Source organism: Strix aluco, chromosome 7, assembly GCF_031877795.1.
Source record: "Strix aluco isolate bStrAlu1 chromosome 7, bStrAlu1.hap1, whole genome shotgun sequence".
Lineage (NCBI taxonomy): Eukaryota > Metazoa > Chordata > Aves > Strigiformes > Strigidae > Strix > Strix aluco.
Window position 1 is genome coordinate 11,182,342 of NC_133937.1, and position 14,931 is coordinate 11,197,272.

Genomic DNA, 14,931 nt, shown 5'->3' on the forward strand with positions numbered 1-14,931 from the left:
TTAAGAAAACGTGTAAGCACAAAGGAACACAGTCCACTTGGACGACTGCAATTAAGCTTTTCCTGTTTGTTTTTATGAATATAATGATCTCTAATCTCTTGTGTGTATAATAAATATAACCAAACTGATCTTAACCAACAAAATTACTCGTGCATAGCTCAGAAACAAAATTATTCACCTTTACTACTTGTCTGCTAATGCTTGCTTCTTTCTCAGCCGATATGACAAGAATCTATAAGAACTGTTTGTACTATCCATGCTTGTTCTGTTCACAACTATTGCATGCATTTGCATAGTGCTGTTTAATCAAAAAGCTAAAGAGAGGCATAGGAATTAAACCAGTAGGATTCTAATGGCTTCTGTAGAATCTTAGAATTCTTTTAATCGCATTTAAAATGTCCAGTTGTAGATGTACTGTGGTTCAGCTTTTTCTATTAATTTTTGAGTCCTCCATAAGAAAGTATTTAGATAATTTTTACGCTAAAAAGCTCCACATATTTCAGTTTTGCGCTTTTAACATAGCTATTACATAAATATTGCAGTCAATGCTTTTGCTATTCTTATTTCTAGATTGAATTAGTAGTAATATTGAAGTATAGATTTTTTGCTCAGCCATTTTGCAGTTGTTCAGATAATATCTGTAAGCAGGTTTGAGACACCTGAAAGTTTTGCTTTGTGTGGTAAGACCAACAGCTGTCTGCTTTCTATTACTTTTATGTCTGTGTGAGGAATGGTGAAGTTGCTTTAAACATCTGACCGCTTTACAGGACGCTACTGAACAGTTACCATGATCCCGGCCAGACGCACTGTCTGCCGTGCAAGCTGTGCTGCTTGTGTAGAGCGGTGTGAAGTGTGTAGGTCTGGGAAGCGATAACCCTCTGCTGATTCAGCTCTTGTTTCAGTCGGTTGGTGGATGGGATGGGCTGAGCTCGGAGGAGGAGATCTCACGCCCTACAAGTTCCTGTGGAAGGAATTAATGGCAAGGTTATTAAGCAGGGAGCTTCAATTTTGATTCTGTGCTGCACCACATACTTCTTGATCTCTAGTCTTTTTGTGCTGAGTTCTTGCACCACTTGGAAATCAAAATAAATACATGACATGAGGAACACAATTATATCCTCATTTATCTCTGATTACTAGCCTTCTTTCTACCCCTATTTCTTTACAGGTTCCCTGTTTCATCCTACACATTACCACACTTGAAGGAACTAAAATTAATTCATATAAATCAAACATGCAAATACCGCTTGCTACATGTCTGAATGTGTCTGCTTCCAGCATGTAGGTATAGGAGAGCCCCGGAGCAACAGATGAAGAACATTTCTCTGCGCACACTGTGTGTCTGATTATGGTCCTGATTGCTTCCAGCCAGAAGCTGGTATGATTTCCTTTACTGTTTTAAAAGTGCATCTCTAAGTTCAAATATAACATAATGCTGATCTGCCCACATTCACATACTGTAACTTCACTGTTGTATCAGAGAGAATTCTGGAAATGTCCTAAGAGACTGTCTGCCTAAGTTTGGGCATTTTAAAAAGTCTGTTAATTTCAAGTATATAGTATGACCTTAACAAATACGTATTCTGCATGTTCCAGCCTTGACCAGGATTGATTCACACTCTCTGCTTCTCAGTTGATGCTGTGAATATTTATTCAGTTGTGTTTCTCACCTGCTGGATTTGAAAAATCATTTTCTTCATTCAGAGAAAGTTTATCTCTGGAACAGCTGAGAGCAAGCTGAGAGTTTAATGCTTTGTGGACCTAGATATTGTACCATAAATTCTAAGTTTCTGGTGCATTTTTTTGTAACATAACTTACACATTTTCAGTGTACATATCCAGGTCTTGCTCCTTACAGTAGAACCTTGGCCTTTAAAAGCCCACATAAAAATTCCATTTGTAACTACAAAATTATATTTACTATATATCAGGATAATCACTAAGACATCCTAGTTTAGAATACAGGGTCCGTGATGCTGCATTCTCCCCACTATTTAATGATTTTTGTAGTATTAGCAACAAAAGTAAGCAGTCAGGCCCCCAAATGGTAATACATATTTCTTCAGTAAGTGTTCCTTCGTGCTCTGTTTTTCCAACTCTGGTGGCACATTCCTGTCATGTTTTTGAAGATATACATTCTCATGAAATGGCATAGCTCATCATCTGGGGAGATACCAAATACTGTAGTTTTTACTGTGTATGTCTGACACCACTTTGCTTACAGGCAATTTCCTTGCTTTGGTGGTAGTTAGTTAGTCTTGTCTTGAATGCTGAAATGATGATACCGTTTTTATGACTGCTTAGGTGGAAGCTTTCTTCTTCCTTTGGTAAAGCTGAAACTGATGCTGAAAAGGCAGATGTGGTCACTGGAAGAGATATGTAGAAAAGGTAAGCCTGAAAATCTGCTATAATTCTGCTCTTAAACCCTCTGAAAAATAGAATGTGTTAATTTAAAAACAGTGTTGTCATGTTGCTTGTGAGACACCAACTTAACTAATATGTTTGAGTAATTTATCACATGATATTCTTATAATTTCCACTAGAGTGGACGAATTTGAAATGTATGTATTTTTTAAATTGGATATCTTTGTGAACTTCTGTTTACAGTCAAGCTGACTGCATGTAATTACTTAATGCTGTCTGTAGGAACACCCCATGACAGAGGATAGAAAAATACTTAAAGAAGATATAGCTGTAGAATCACAAGCATCCATAGATCCCTCTAAGTAATTCTAGCATAATTCAGTTGACAGTTTCCCTCTAAAGTCTAATCCCTACTGTAATTTATTAATAATCTTAAAGTTACAACAGATCCTTTTCAATGAAAGTATTTTTTTTAATTATCTTTTTTTTTTTTTTTTTTAAATTTTAGTCCCATTTGGCAGCCCTAGAATGATCTTTAAATTCAGGCATTTTAAGTGAAATCTATTCGAGTTCTTTTGCCTTAACATCAGTTTCCTTTTATCTGTGAGTTTTGACTTTCACATTGGTGGTACCTTCAGCTAGAATGGCCTCTAGAAAGAGGTAGACATTTTTTCCAATTAAAATGTGACTAATTTTATTGAGGTTGGCAAATCAATCAGGGACATAATAGATTAGGGTCTGCAGGGAGCATTGATGGGCACCCTAACTACAACAAATATATTACATCAAGAAGTATAATTATGAATGGCAGAAATAATTTCTATAGTGCCTTTAATTCCCAGGCTCCTGATTTCTGCACCAGGCATTAATTACTGGTAATTAACCATCACAAAAGCTTTTTCAAATAATAGTTACTGTTTTCCTTATTTTATAGATTGTTTAATAACTGGAGTTCCTCCAGATGCACACTTGTGTGACTGAGATAAGAATTTATCCCACAATCTACTGTTGGCATTGGACTAACATCTAGTTCTTAGCTTTAGCAGGCTATGGATAATTGATAATTCAATAAGGCCAAATGCCGGGTGCTGCACTTGGGCCACAACAACCCCCAGCAGCGCTACAGGCTTGGGGAGGAGTGGCTGGAGAGCTGCCAGTCAGAGAGGGACCTGGGGGTGTTGATTGACAGCCGGCTGAACAGGAGCCAGCAGTGTGCCCAGGTGGCCAAGAAGGCCAATGGCATCCTGGCTTGTATCAGCAATAGCGTGGCCAGCAGGGACAGGGAAGGGATCTTACCCCTGTACTCGGCACTGGTGAGGCCGCACCTCGATGACTGTGTTCAGTTTTGGGCCCCTCACTACAGAAAGGACATTGAATGACTCGAGCGTGTCCAGAGAAGGGCAACGAAGCTGGTGAAGGGTCTGGAGCACATGTCGTACGAGGAGCGGCTGAGGGAACTGGGGTTGTTTAGTCTGGAGAAGAGGAGGCTGAGGGGAGACCTCATGGCCCTCTACAACTGCCTGAAAGGAGGTTGCAGAGAGCTGGGGATGAGTCTCTTGAACCAAGTGACAAGCAATAGGACAAGAGGTAATGGCCTCAAGCTGCACCAGGGAAGGTTTAGACTGGATATTAGGAAGCATTTCTTTCCCGAATGGGTTGTTAGGCGTTGGAATGGGCTGCCCAGGGAGGTGGTGGAGTCCCCATCCCTGTGGAGGTGTTTAAGAGTCGGGTTGACATAGCGCTGAGGGATCTGGTGTAGTTGGGAACTGTCAGTGTTAGGTTAATAGTTGGACTAGATGATCTTCAAGGTCTTTTCCCACCTCGATGATTCTGTGATTCTGTGACTGTTTCAGAAAAGAAAACATGAAAGATCTACTCTGTCATAAAATATCCATTGCAGACATTCTGAGATTCATTTTTTATTTTCCTTTCAAGAGAAAAGATGGGAACGAATCTGCCAGAATTGTTTTCCCTCAGCTTTGCTATTGACAGTGAGTGCCTTTAAGCACTCTGACTCAGAGTGTCTCAGGCTACAGCCCAGAACAGATCTCCCAGTAAAATTACAGGTGTGAAATAGGGGATAGAGACAGGGCCAACTCAGACAACAGGAAAAAATCTTCAAAAGCTGCTATGTTTGGTGCCTCTAGAAGGGCCTAGGGAGAAACACAGCAAAAGAAGAAAAGGGGCAGTGAGGGAAAGAGCATTAACCTGGTTTACAGGATTTGGCTTCCTGCTTTGGGTTTTCCTCTTAGCCCAGTAAAACCCCTGACACTGCAGCTAACCTTGCTATTCTTCAGAGAGGCAGGCGCAATGCTTTCTGGACCTGCGCAAAGCTTCCACCGGAGTGTATCTGTCCCATCAGTTTCCTTCTGACACAGAACTGGTCAGTGGTGCCTTGGGCACATGAAAAACTGCTACAGCTTGCACAGAGCATGCTGTGGAAGACAGATTTTTTCCATGCTTTGATATTCATCTTTTGCTAGGCATTTGAAGTCCCCAACAGACATGAACACACAATGCACTTGCTTTCTCTTTAGGGCCTTCTTCTTTCAGCAGTGTTATAGTATACCTACTGATATGAAAGTATGCATAGGTAAAGTCTGCATATCAGCACTTCTACAGAAGTCAGAATGTTGCCTTTTCCTTCTAGTATGCTTTAACTGTTGGTGTTGCCTAATAACAAAATTTAAGCAATCTATAGCACCACCTCCTGTCCAAACTTGGCTTTGGTGTGAATCAATAGAGCAAAGAAAAAAGTTCTTTTACATGTGACTTTTTTTTTTTCTGTCTGAAACAGGATGCAGAAAATGTGAACTTTAATTCCTTTCAATTGACTTTTCCTTCTTATGTTTTACAATAGGAGTTTCAGAAATACCAACTCTGCTTTTACTGGAACATGTTCTCAGGGGTGTGGGTTTTTTTTGCTAATGTAAATTGCATTAAGTTAGCAGCTGTTGCTGTTTAAAAAAAAAAGAGTACAAAATGTTCCCTTAAAATTACTTTTATTAATAAGCTCCGAGTTCACAGATGAGGTGCACAAGGCCTGTAGAGATTTTTGCAGAGAAAATTACTTGCAAAGCTCTGGCTTGCATGGCATTAAAGCTCTTTGGGGCAATATCTGGCTTGTTGATCTGGTTTGGTACACCACCTAGCCTTGGTAGTAGTAATCTAAACTTTGTAACTTTGACAAGGCCTTGCAAGATTACTTATGTACACGTGCAAAATGAACTGTTTACACAGCTGTAGCGATGTAGCAACAACAAATGTTGTTCTAATGCAAAAAATATTTTATTTCAGGCAATATTTCCTAACTCTCACTCCCTCTGGAACAGATAATGGATTTAGGCCAGATCTAATGTAAATAAGGTATGAGTACTCTAAGACAAATGGGGAGGGATTGCTGAGCAGGCAGATGAACCTGCAGGCAGGAATGCATCTTAAGGTTTGGGTGAAGCTCAGGAAAACACAAAATCATATATATGGCATAGCAATTCTACCATGTGTAGTATAGCCCTAATTGATACAGCCTTATGGGATGCAAACTTTTAACTGAGAGCAAAATTTGATGTTTGTTTTTGGGAGCGTATACAACTGGAATGAGATACTGAAAGCTGAAGATCTGTTTGTTTTAACAGGTGCAGGCACATGCACCTAAAACGGCTCCATGTGTAGTAACACAGATTTACAGATGTCATCCCATACATTTTTGTGTTTAAAAATAAAAGCTGCCCAAAAGCGTGGGCAAGACTGTAGTGAGATCTTGAGGGTGAAGGATGTAAGAAAAAATTTTTAAAATCTTGAGTGTAGGGAAAAAAGAATAAACTTTTCTTATAATTAAGCCCTTATTTCATCTGCCTAAGTGATCCCTCTCTCTTTGCAAAGTGGCCGGGAGGCGGCAGGGCAGGCGCCATCCTTGGGCTCTCTCTGCTGCCCTCCCTGTGCAAACCGCCGCACAGGGCAGAGCTGAAACGGGGCTGGCGTTATCGGGACTCAGCTTCTCGCTCTGCCAGAATAAATGGTTCAGTATGGTCACAGAATCCACTAGAGACCATCTTAATATGTAAAGGAATTTAGTAGAAAAAGGCATGGTGCCTGTTTTTGTACTGCTTTTGCAACAAATAATGAGTACCTGATCCATTTACAGAATATTTGTCTAGTACTGATAGTGTCTAGTATGCATCAAAAATACATAATTACTTCTCCTAAATACACCTAATGCAATGGGATTTGGCTCCAAGTACATTTAATTCCAAACAATATCAATTGGCTTTGGCCTGTGCATGAATCCTCAATACAAAGCATTAGAAATTAAATTGGGTATAGTGTAGATTACAATTGTTACATGGACAACATTGCAGCACCTATGTGAAGTATTCAATTGGCAGGAAAAAAAAAAAATCAAAAAAAACCCTCAACCCCCCAAAAAACAAAAAGGGTTCATCTTAACTCAAATCGTTTCATAAATCTAGGTTAGATCCTAGCTGGGAAGGGCCCAAATAAGCTGATGTGGGCATCCTGTAGCACGCTTCATGTAGTAATCACTAGAATTATGACTGCTGCAGCAAGAATGCTGCACACTGTTCCTGTTGTTAGCTCCTCACTTAAAATATATGTGAAAATGTTCTAGGAAATGAAAGAAATATGAGAAGGATGAAAGTAATTCTCTCAAGCTAGGAAGAATCAGTGTCATTCCTGCAGATATTGTTGCCTTACTTTACTCAGAAAGGTAATGTCTCAAAGCTAGAAAGCAGTATTTTTTCCCTAGGAGCTAAGGAAACGATTTCTGGCCCTCTCCCAGCCTGGGGCTCAAATGGTACATTCTTTGGTTGGAACTGCTAACCTGAAGGACACCTGCCTACCATTAGCCAGCTTATTATATGACTTTGGTTGTATATATCAAAAAGCACACTGTTTTTTAGGATTTTAGGATGTTGATACCTTTTTTTTTCCCCTACCAATGTAATTTTTCCTCAAAGATAATGAACGAGATTTCTGACAGTCTATTTGTTTATTTGGCAACCAGGGGTTGAAGGATGGGAGAGAGTTAAAAAAGGAGATTTTCTTTAGATTCCTGAGACCTACAAGTCAGTATGTCCATGAGCAAAGGTTACATAAACTAATAGATTAGAACAAGATTTAGTTGCATAAACACTGTTACTGCATTTCAATCTGTCACAGAGTCAACCCTGCAGATTATTGCAGGCAGAGCTAGCCTGGAGCTTACAGTCCATCTCGCTGGACTGCCTCTGGCACTAGATACACTTGAAATAGCATTATTCCCTTGCTGTGGGGCTGCTCTGAAATCTGTGTGTACTACTTTATAGGTGTTATTTGTACAAGCCTTATTTAATATACAGTGCTGTTGCTCTCAGCTTGTGTCTAATTTGGAATGTCACCCTGGTATATTGGTTGCATAACAATTTTGCCTCTGTTTCATTTAATCAAGGGTTGTGTCTCTTACGAGGGTGGTCTGATATAGGCAGCCACAGGGACTAGATCCAAATCCTCTTCAAATTTCCCCAGCTTTCCTGAAGCCTCTGTCCTCCATCTCTTCCTTCCATCATACTCTTTCCCTAGCATATCCTGGACGAGCCTCTCAGCTCATCTGAGAGAAGTCAGGGAGATCAGTATAGGAAGGCTCCTGCTGCATGGGGCAAAAATGAGGATGGGTATGCTGCCCAAGCATATTGTCCAGGGAAAGGGAGGCTGGATTAGAACTAGAGGCTGGATTAGGACTAGTCAAACAATAAACCATGTGGCCAACAGACAACTGCATTATGATGACTGTGTTCTAAATTGTTTGGGAATATTCCAGGTCATATGGGAAAACAAAGCCTTTCTTGGAGCTGCAGAGCTCTGCTTTTTCAAAGTGCATCAGGGTCAGAAATTATGCTCCCAGTCTGCAGTACTTTCCTCTTGTACAGTTTTTTCCTTGGTACTTTCCCCAGCTTCTGGCTGATACCATTTCCTCATTTTACATCTGGGAATTGAAGCATCAAAGTTCAAGTCTTTATTTAGGTGCTTGGCTCCCATTAAATAGAGCTAACTGTCTCTACAGCAGGCTTCGTTCATAGCACTCAGCCCTGGGCACCAGCTAAGATCTAGAAAAGACTCTGATACTTTTGTTTCTATTTGTTGTCCAAAGACAAAATCATTTTTTTGAATCAACCGTTGGCAAAAGTAAACTATAGAGGTTTAGTATATACATGAATGTGGTTTTGAAAAGAGTTCAGATCCAGATTTGCAAGAGTGTCTTGGTGGACAGGTCACGTAGGACAGAATTATTGGTGACTTCTCAAAGTGTCATGTTTTGTACTTTTTTTTTTTCTGGGAGCAGGTCCTGGGAGCTCTGCTGGCTTATGTGGTGCTGGCTTGCCTCCTTTCCAGTTGAGAGTAATGGAACAGATGGAAGACTAGCAATGAAATGCAGAGTAAAGCCAAACATGTGATTAAATTCTCAAAAAGGCCAAAGACATTATTGCTTGAAAGGCAGCTTAAAGCTACCCCAAAACTGGTTTGAAAGGTTATTTTTTGTACAATGATTTATTGCTTTTTGCTACTAGATATTAAGCAACTGTAGAGAACAGGAGAGATGTTCTGGTGGTTGTGCCTGGGAGGAAGTGCGATCTGGAAAAAGGAGAAGTGAGAGCAGGGTACCCATGTGATAGTCCCTTGATTTAAGGTTTCGTGTCACAAAATATTTGGTTTATGACAAAACATGCTTAAGAGAGGGGTCTTATTTGCATTCTTCATAATCAGCTGTTGTTCTATTCATTTGATAACCAAACAAAAAAATAGTGGTGTGTAGAGATTTGCTAAATCTTTGGAATATATAGGATTGCTTATATCAGCAGGCTGTCTTGCAAACTGCCAAGGCAAAATAAAGGCAAAAGAACAGGTCTGCTTTGTTGAGAAAGCTGCTCTTAAATCTGAAAAAGAAAGGAGATGACGTGGCTCAAAACCACTAGTTTTTAGAGTACTAAAAATCCTGACAGCTTTCAAAAAGATTAATCCTGCAAAAAAAGAGTACTACATCTATGTTGCTCCTTGAAAAAAGTCATGTCAGTAGTGTTACAGCATTATTCCCAAGCAAGATGAATTTAGATGACCTGGTAGATTTCATAATGCCTTTATGAAACCAACAGATGAGATAAACCCACACAAATCATCTTCCTGTCCACAGAAAAATAAAATTGCAGAATAGAGGCTTATTCATAGACCATGCTACGACTGGGCTGTCTAACCAGCAGTTATCTTCTCTCAGGCAGAAGAAGCAGAAGTCATCATGCTGCTCGCTAGACAGAAACACTCTAAATGTGACTGACAACTGTTCTTTTCTAAAAATAGATATACAGTGCCCCTCAACCTGGCACATCCTTAATTAGCTATATAAAAATGGCTTTTTTCTATTGATCTATCTATCTTCAATATATAATAGCGGAGTCCTTAATGAGTAAGTCTGTTACTGCATTTTAACAGTGGCTTTTTGTTAAGCTATCATATGCCTTGTAGTGCAACTCAGGCAATAAGTATCTCTAGGGGAAGGGTTCAGTCTCAGTTTTTGTAACACAGAACGTTCATTGGATTAAATGAATAAACTACCCTTAGAATACAGACTGGACCTCACTCTCCTGTCCCATATTGACTAATCACTAGAAAAGATTGCCATGTTCATTCTTGCTTTTTCCCTAATTCTCAGTGGATCTTCAAGTTATTAATGCCACGTGTTGCCTTATGCAGGGTGAAAGTATTCATGCACACTAGCCCAAGCAGATTGTTCTACAGCAGTCCAAGTTGGTGTGGTTTTACACACAAGCACACACACACACACACATACCCCCACACCCCGGCATGTATTCACACTCTGCCTTAGTGCCAGTGCTCACCTAACCCTGCAGTGTTAGGTTTGCATGGCGGAGGCCAATGAGTGCCAGGGGTGGTAGGAGAAGGGGAAGGAATGCAGAAATAACAGACTGGTTTACACTTTGGGGAAATTACAATAGAGGTAGCTCATGATTCTGGGGATTATTTGGACATAGATACCTAAACAATACTTTCTAGTTCTTAGTCAGTCAGCACTGGGAAGTCTGAGAATTCAAGAAGAGCTCATTTTCTTAAATAACTCCTCATGAGAAGATGGTCTAATGTTGCAGATACTTTTAATAAGTTAAGCATTTATATATAAATGGCATTGCTTTCTTAAGTAGAACATTAACATGTGATCAGATGGATTCTATCTGTAAATTATCTTTGAATTACAGCTGTTGCATGTTTATCTAAAAATTTTAGTTTGAAATTTTTGTGATATTGCTTATCTGACAGAATTGCTTTCTTTGCAAAATTCTATGTCAGAAATAATTGTGCTTCTTATGTCAAGTAGAAGGTGATGGTCAGTTTTATGTTTTCAGTCTCAAATGCATTTCACTTGCCTCCAGTATGTGTGAATATACCTGCTATGCTAGCTCCTATACCGGACTGACTGTAATTATTTTGGGTATCTGAGCATAAGCAAAAACTGAAAACCTGCCACTGTATACAGAATGCCAAATTCAATAAGGGGCTAACAGTATGAAGAGTGCAGAGCTTCTGACTGGTTATAGGCATAGTAAAAGTTAAGTTTGACTATGGTGCATTAGTTATTATCTTGAAGGCTCTCTCAGGCTGCACTAAAGTGCTGTTAATCTTCAGAAACACTCAAAAATACTTTACAATGGAGATATGCAAGACCTGATCCAAATTGACTGTGGCAGATGACATTCAGGCAAATGAGCAGTGTTACCCACAAGACAGCATATTGTTCCTGGAGGGCTACATTATTGTTGTAGACTAGAACATATTCCAGAAATGCATTAAGCTAATATCTGCCTGGTTGCAGGTGCAGTTTCACTGGCTTAAGTGGCTTTGAATCAACAGACAGCAAATACCAGCCTTCCAGGGTTTGCATATAGAGCCCCCAGACAGAGATACGAGCAAATTGCAAGCAGCATTTTTTGAGTCAGCTCAGAAAGGCACTTCCAGCAGGGCACTCCCCTACTGTGGGCACTTACTTGAACCTGCCTCCTCAGAGAGCAGCTCTGCCAGCAGCAGAGCTCGGGGTGTTCAAGGCTGGTGGAGGAGTTCAGCAACCACAGTCTGGGCAGGTCCAAGTTATCCCATCTGGCATGAAAAAGGTACTACGGATGGCAGCAGCCCAGGCAGTGCAAGAAAAGGCTGTAGGGTTATAAATGGGAAGGGGTGAGAGGAGGACCTCAGTACAAGTTTTTAGGTCTCATATGAAGGAACCAAGAGACCCGGATGGTTTTCCCACCCCATACCCTCTTCTGAAGAGGGGTAGCTGGCCAAAGTGTGGTTAGTGAATTTTAAGTTGGACAGAGGGCTTCTGGGCTAGGATTGGGCTTCTTCTCTCTTGAATTTGGAAGCCCTGACTGCCTGGATGGAGTCTGGGGTGACAAAAACTGGGTTGCAGGTCTGACAGATCTGCCCAGTGGTGCCCTCCTTCAGCAGGCAAGCAGAGCTAACTGCCTTTCCTCACATGAGGTGACTCAAAGTCATGGGGCTGATGGCTTGCTTTCTTCTGATCTTCAGGCACCCAAATCAATAAATAGTAAGTTTGAAAGCTCTTTTCCATGGCTGGGCATAGGACTTTAATCAAATTAAACACATCTCACATGTTTAAACCCTGGGTGGAGTTCTCAGGAAACATGAATGCTAGTCAGGCTGAGCAACAGTGGCAGAACTGTTCTGCAAAAATCCCATTGAAAAACAGTGTTTCCCTTCATCCCAAAAGAAACTCATCAACATTGTCTGGATTTAGCCTAATGTATCTGTAGGCTATTGACTTCTCAGTTTCCTTTAACTGTCAAATACATTAAAGAAAGATACAGAATAAATTCTCCAAATCTGAATTTGAAACATCTTTACACCCTCTCTCATTAAGTGTAAAATGAAAAAGTTGCATGCCAGTTGCATCGTTATGGATGCCCAGATGTTTAACCTGTTGAGGTAAAGGTTGGTGACCAGTATCTTTCAGTAAGCACATTTTGATGCTTTTAGTGAAAATAGTCAACCTAGCTGGACATAGCAAATCCAGGACAAGAGAGCTGTGCAACGTCCTCCTGTAGAGAGTTAAAAGAAAAAGAGAAATGCAGTATTACCCACACATTGTATCCTTTATATGTTCTTGGGACATCATTTGGGCAACTTGGGACAAGTTTGGAAGATGCATTTGACTGGAAGGTTCATACACTGAGTTGTTCCACAGCTGACCGCTGGCACCCATGGAACGATGCTGGAATAGCTACGAGCGTCAGGCGTGTGTCTCCTCATGTCAGCCAGAGGTCTTTTGCTGGAATAAGAAAGGAAGCAAAGTGGACTTGTCCTCTCCCTGCAGTCCTATGCCGCTGGGGGGACAGTTGCCTGGGCCTGATCCTGGGCAGCCAGAAATGCTGAGAATGCTCTGGAAGGGACGGCTCCAGGGAACTTCTGTTTCCGGCCCTTCAGGAAGGATGCAGAAGGTCAGCACAAACAGCTGACTTCAAGTGCCTACTCTGCCCCATCGCTGTAATAAACATAGCAAGTAAAATAAAGCAGCCGGAAAGCTGCTGCTGACCCGTGCATGGCTGTTAACCCCTGAAATGCTTCCTGACCTGTAGCCTGAGGGAGTAATTGCTCTGTGAGTGTGTGGGGGGGTGTGTCTTAGGCACAAAGCCTGGAAGCACATAGAAAATGATGGGTTTTGCAGCCCATTTTGAAGACTCAGGGAGCAATCTTGTGTTCCTAAAAGCATCGGGAGGGGGGTCTTGGTCCCCCTCTCCCAGCTGAGCTAGTCTAATGCGGGGGTACTGCGTGAATATTTAGGAATAAAGTGAGAATGAGCTGTAAGTGTTTTACAGGAAAGGTATTAGCGCTTTCCTGAACAGAAAGAAAGAGGACTTGCGTTATTTCCTTCTCCTTGCCCCATCAGAGATCCAACCAGCCTGCCTTGAGAGAAGCTTTAAATGGAGAGGAATAGGCCAGAAAGAAATAAAAGTGGCTCACAATGCAGAGACAAGGAGTGGTGCTTGGGAAAGGACAGAGTGTAGCAGCTGATAAAAGCGAGTGAAAGAGGAGATTCTTTACAGAAACAGGCCACCATGGATGGGGGCAAGACTCTACTGGCCACATCTGTCCTTGATGTTCCCCAGTGCACCGTGGGTCACACCTGGCAACTTGGAGGGACATGGATGCCTGTGTCCTTGAGGCAGGGCTTCCCTGCCAGGCAGGGATGGGACAGCCCATGCTCAACAGCAGCACCCTGGGACCTTGCCAGTGCCTCTTGGGTGAGTCCCCATGTCAGGCCAAGTGCGAGGGCGTGGTGCTGCCTTCACACCTGTGTGCAGTGAGGGCCAGACTGGCCACAGCCTCCAGCAAGTTGGGGATCCCCCGTGGGGCGTGATGGCAGAGTGGTGGCACAGTGGTGCAGGTGGGCAGCCGTGAGCCCAGAAGTGCCTGCGCCAGGCATGGGAGGGAGGGCAGGCGTGGCGGGGAGTGTAGCTGCCGGGGCGTGGGACTGGTGGGAGGGCAGCCGAGGCCACAGCTGAGAGCACCCCGATGCGTGTGCTGATACATACTTTTTCAAAGTCACTTTGGTTCAACTAAGATTTGTTTTAGTAAGTGGAAGCGGGTTCCGAAAAATGACTTGCTGTAGAAAATTTGTCCTAAATTGTGTCCTGTCCATGACAAACTAGATAACTATCTGTAGCATACTGCTTTTTCCATTTCTTCCTACTCAGCACAGTCTCACTCTTTTCAATCTATGGGGATGTTCTTGCTCCTAGTCCATGCCTATACAACTGATGCATTCTGTGTTTTGGGGGTTTTTTGTTTGTTTTTTTTTGATCGTTCGGAATTACCCGAAGCAATGGGTGTTTCCTACTGGTGACTTCACATTTACATGAGGGCAGAAAATGGACTCAGCCAGGCTGGCTTGGCCCAGGTGTCAGTTACTTAGTATATCTTTTATAATTTTTCTTTTTTCCCTATCACATCTATTCCTCCCCCTCTGCTCCTCCTCTTCCTGCCCCTCTTTGCCTCCCCTCCCTGTGCTTCCCTGGCGGCATTGCCGGCTCTGCACAGGCCCAGTTTCTCTAATCAGATGAAGCCGCAGGATTATCTCTCTCCCTCCCTCCTAGGCTCCATTTTATTTCCTCTCCAGCCAAGGGGGGAGGCAGGAAGGGGCGTCACATCTGGGCATAGGAAACCCCATCTCCCAGTCTCCTGCCTTTGATGCTCTCTAACAATCCCTCCTCCTTCCCCTTATCATATGCTCACCTTAGTGTCAACAGCATCAGGCGGAGCAAGGAGCCCAGTTTCTAAAGGAAATCTGAACTCTTTTGGCTTTCATTATCCTCAGATTTCTGAGCATCAATTTTAAATAGTCTCTAAGTAACTTGGACAGTGAAGCTGGATGTGCAGTCTCTGAGTAGGGGGAAGGTAAGGACCACCGAAGTCATGTATTGCCCGTTCTCTCGTCTTCTGTAAGGACACCGAGTCCGCTCCGTTTTGCCAGCAGGTCTTTGAGAGTAACAA

General features: G+C 42.0%; 1 protein-coding gene across 3 annotated transcripts in view; it reads left to right on the top strand.

Annotated features, from left to right (window-relative positions):
* The first annotated feature begins 5,659 nt into the window (after window positions 1-5,659).
* The window catches only part of GPRIN2 (G protein regulated inducer of neurite outgrowth 2), a 28,976-nt gene continuing 19,704 nt past the window's right edge, over window positions 5,660-14,931 (top strand). For 2 of the 3 annotated variants that reach the window (XM_074830017.1, XM_074830022.1), the window contains exon 1: window positions 14,663-14,835. The gene's annotated coding sequence lies outside the window, so the exon portion shown is untranslated. Of the gene's footprint in view, window positions 5,731-14,662; window positions 14,836-14,931 lie in introns of those variants that run through there. The other variant, XM_074830019.1, reaches the window with a different exon arrangement.